The sequence below is a fragment of the Piliocolobus tephrosceles genome, chromosome 3 (assembly GCF_002776525.5).
Source record: "Piliocolobus tephrosceles isolate RC106 chromosome 3, ASM277652v3, whole genome shotgun sequence".
NCBI lineage: Eukaryota > Metazoa > Chordata > Mammalia > Primates > Cercopithecidae > Piliocolobus > Piliocolobus tephrosceles.
The window spans coordinates 87,061,183-87,066,010 of NC_045436.1; the positions used below are offsets into that span (position 1 = coordinate 87,061,183).

The window sequence follows — 4,828 nt, forward strand, 5'->3', positions numbered from 1 at the left end:
AATGCAGTGTAGTTCAGAAGGTATTTTGGCAACTCTTAATCTGAGCAAGAATATGGCTTTTGAAAAATAAGGTTTTAAGAAGGTTTGTCATTTTAGGTCTAAATTTGAATATAATATGACTCTGGACTCTTACATTTAGAACAAACAAAGCCTTAAAATTACGAATTGGTTCAAAATGGTTTTCTGGAGAAATTAATCTGTAACAAAAAGTTGGCATTGATTGTGAAGGCTCCACAATTTTTTAAGCAAAGTGTACAAGATTCAAAGGGACAGGACCAAGAACAAGGGGCTCAGACATTTACAGCAGCAGGCATTTTCTCTTCCTCTTCTTCACGGGAGGTGGGCAGAGGACTGCTTGAATCTCTTCGTCTAACACTGTTGAGGCCTCACTGTGTGAGCGCCGAGCACTCCAGGTATTTTAGAGCACCAATCTCCTTAGCTATAGCTGGACCCTGCAGATAGGTGATGGGAGTCAGCTTCTTCTTCAGTTTCTCGATCATGTCTTTATCATCCCTAAGTTCAAGTTTAGTTCCCACTAGGATGATGGGAGTGTTGGGACGGTGGTGCCGCACCTCAGGATACCACTTTGCACATTTTCAAATGATGCAGGACTCACAAGGGAAAAGCAAATTAAGAACACATCTGCATCCTCTCCAGCACCTGTTGTTTCCTGACTTTTTAATGATTGTCATTCTAACTGGTGTGAGATGGTATCTCATTGTGGTTTTGATTTGCATTTCTCTGATGGCCAGTGATGATGAGCATTTTTTCATGTGTCTGTTGACTGTAGGAATGTCTTCTTTTGAGAAATGTCTGTTCATATCCTTTCCCCACTTTTTGATGGGGTTGTTTGTTTTTTTCTTGTATATTTGTTTGAGTTCTTTGTAGATTCTGGATATTAGCCCTTTGTCAGATGAGTAGATTGCAAAAATGTTCTCCCATTCTGTAGGTTGCCTGTTCACTCTGATGGTAGTTTCTTTTGCTGTGCAGAAGCTCTTTAGTTTAATTAGATCCCATTTCTCAATTTTGGCTTTTGCTGCCATTGCTTTTGGTGTTTTAGACATGAAGTCCTTGCCCACGCCTATGTCCTGAATGGTACTACCTAGGTTTTCTTCTAGGGTTTTTATGGTATTAGGTCTAACATTTAAGTCTCTAATCCATCTTGAATTAATCTTCATATAAGGAGTAAGGAAAGGATCCAGTTTCAGCTTTCTACTTATGGCTAGCCAATTTTCCCAGCACCATTTATTAAATAGGGAATCCTTTCCCCATTTCTTGTTTCTCTCAGGTTTGTCAAAGATCAGATGGCTGTAGATGTGTGGTATTATTTCTGTTCTGTTCCATTGGTCTATATGTATGTTTTGGTACCAGTACCATGCTGTTTTGGTTACTGTAGCCTTGTAGTATAGTTTGAAGTCAGGTAGCGTGATGCCTCCAGCTTTGTCCTTTTGACTTAGGATTGTCTTGGCAATGCAGGCTCTTTTTTGGTTCCATATGAACTTTAAAGCAGTTTTTTCCAATTCTGTGAAGAAAGTCATTGGTAGCTTGATGGGGATGGCATTGAATCTATAAATAATCTTGGGCAGTATGGCCATTTTCACGATATTGATTCTTCCTATCCATGAGCATGGTATGTTCTTCTATTTGTTTGTGTCCTCTTTTATTTCACTGAGCAGTGGTTTGTAGTTCTCCATTAAAAAGTCAGGAAACAACAGGTGCTGGAGAGGATGTGGAGAAATAGGAACACTTTTACACTGTTGGTGGGATTGTAAACTAGTTCAACCATTATGGAAAACAGTATGGCAATTCCTCAAGGATCTAGAACTAGATGTACCATATGACCCAGCCATCCCACTACTGGGTATATACCCAAAGGATTATAAATCATGCTGCTATAAAGACACATGCACACATATGTTTATTGCGGCATTATTCACAATAGCAAAGACTTGGAATCAACCCAAATGTCTATCTGTGACAGACTGGATTAAGAAAATATGGCACATATACACCATGGAATACTATGCACCCATAAAAAAGGATGAGTTTGCGTCCTTTGTAGGGACATGGATGTAGCTGGAAACCATCATTCTTAGCAAACTATCACAAGAAGAGAAAACCAAACACCGCATGTTCTCACTCATAGGAGGGAAGTGAACAATGAGATCACTTGGACTTGGGAAGGGGAACATCACACACTGGGGCCTATCATGGGGAGGGGGTAGGGGGGAGGGATTGCATTGGGAGTTATACCTGATATAAATGACGAATTGATGGGTGCTGACGAGTTGATGGGTGCAGCACACCAACATGGCACAAGTATACATATGTAACAAACCTGCACGTTATGCACATGTACCCTAGAACTTAAAGTATAAAAAAAAAAAAAGAACACATCTGTTTGAGGATAGGATGGGGACATGATCTGTCATAATCTTCTTGAGCAGCTGTATCCCATAAGCCCAGATTCACTGGTTTTCCATCTACCGTAACATTGGCAGAATAATTGTCAAAGACAGTAGGGATATATTCTCCAGGAAATGCATTGGTTGTGTAACTGATCAGTAGGCAAGTTTTACCTACAGCTCCGTCTCCCACCACCACACCCCTGATGGCCTGCATCTGAGCCACTCGCTCAGCCGCGGGGGCAGCGACAGGCCTCTGAGACCAGAAGCGTTGGGTACAAGGAATAAAAGTGTCAAAGGTAAAAACTCTAAAACATTAATTTCTGTCAAATGCAGTGGATGATGAAAGAAAGGTTGGTATTATCAGGAAGTGTTTTCTTAGGCTTTTCCTTTCTCTTACACCAGTCATCCCTCCCCAAATTGGGCATTTAATCATCTTTAAACTGGTTGTTCTCTTAGTCTCTAACTTAGTAAGTGCTTTTCTTATAGAACCTCTTCTTACTGAGCAATATGCCTTCTTGTATTATAAAATATTTTTCATAATGCATTAGAAGGTGTTTTTGTAGATTAGTAAAAGTGCTTTCTATGTTACTTTATTCAAAGCTATTAAGGGCTTTCCTTAGTTTTCTAGTAACTAGGTGTAAAAATCAGGTGTTGCAGTTTTATGGTTTTTAAAATATTTTAGATATTTCTTAAACTATGAACCTTCTTAACATCACTGACTTGTCAGATTACCCACACTGTCACTTGACCAATACTGACCCTCTTTACCTCACCCATGTGGACACATGCCTCCTGTAGTTACTTAGTCTAATGATGTTCCTTTGGGTCTGTGAGGTTCTGTAAACTGTGCTAGTGTTGACGATCTTCTGTATAACTTAACTCACTGGCAAGAATACAACGTTGGACCTTTCAACCACTAGAACAAAAATTTTTAAGTTGACAGTTGCAGAATTGTGGAGTGTTTTTACATTGCTCTTTTGCTAATGCAATTAGCAGTATATTTTGCATGTATGACTTAATAAATCCTTGAATCATTAAAAAAAAAAACTGCCACTCAAATATTTTGAGCTGCTTTGTGAAGAAATGTCCAACTTAAGATAGAGTGTTAATATCAAAAAATACTAAAAAGGTAGAAGAGTTATTGATTACAAAAAAATACAGTAAGTTCCTTGAAAGAGAGTATTGAAGCATAATGCTCAACCCTTAACAAATATGCTTTTTAAATTTATGTTCAGGAGGGTGTGTGTGTGTGCGCACGCACATGTGCCTGTGCACACACTTTCTTATTTCATTTAAGTGTGATATTCAAAACATTTAGTAACTGGCAGGGCATAGATACCAATGAAGTTAAATAGAGCCCCTCTTGTAACAGGGGCTCTGGAGGGCCTTGCTTTGCTAGGTGTTAACAATTTAATGGTGGAATGAAGAACAGAGAAGGGCTAGGGGTCCTATGGAGGATGTCTGAGCCAGTTAAGCTGGAATGATTGGGTCAGCAAGGAGCTACTCAGGGAGTTGGAACAGCAGCTCTTTGTAATTATTTAAATATTTTCACCACCAATAGGGCCACAGTGGTGTGTACCAACCAGACATTATTAGCTGAGGCTATTGAAAAATAACATAATATACACAAACTAACATGGATACTAGAAAACAGCATTTTAAGCATATTTTATATTGGGAAATTTGATCAAACAGATACCAACAAATTAAAGAGTATTATTACGATGATGCAATTCTAACTTCATATGTGCCCATTTTTCTACCTGCCACCAGCTTACCCTCTCCATACACAAACTAACAGGCCTTCTCAGATATATGTTGGACAGTTGACTAAGGACATCAAGAGCTGAGAATCAAAATTTGAATTCAAGGCCTCCCAACTTGTGGTGAAAGCAGCAAATTCCAGAAACATGAATATATTTTCTTCTGCTGATATATCTCTATTAATTATCCAGGATTCCCTCATCTACTCCATCTCTGTCCTGTAACACTATAAAGGAGCAGTGAGTCTATTTTCTTCTCCTTCTACCTCATTTGCCTAACAGTACATCCCACAAAAGTACAAATTTCTTATGGTTTTCCCCAAGTTCTGTGCACTTAGAGAAAAGGCATATATGGCCGCCTTCTCACACCTTCACTTACCAATCACTGGTCATATATGTCCCTGAGTGCAGATGGAGCCTAAGGAGAAGGAAGGATGCTTAGTTGCACAAATGTGCATCTGAAAAAAATGTAAACCATGAAACTATTCATCCCCAGGTAATATGTACAGAAAGCATTACCCTTTCCCTTTCAGTTTGTTATTATATTGCTCAGGGAATGGAATAAATAGCTCATTTTCTATGTCATGTTTTCACTCTCTTATTTGTGTCCTGGGGATTTGAGTTGTTTTCCTACCATTAGAGGTACCTGATATATAG

The 4,828-nt window shown here is 38.9% G+C and overlaps 1 pseudogene; it reads right to left on the minus strand.

Annotated features, from left to right (window-relative positions):
• Window positions 1–298: 298 nt before the first annotated feature.
• On the minus strand, window positions 299–2,622 carry LOC111547960 (annotated as a pseudogene).
• Between the last annotated feature and the right edge of the window lie 2,206 nt (window positions 2,623–4,828).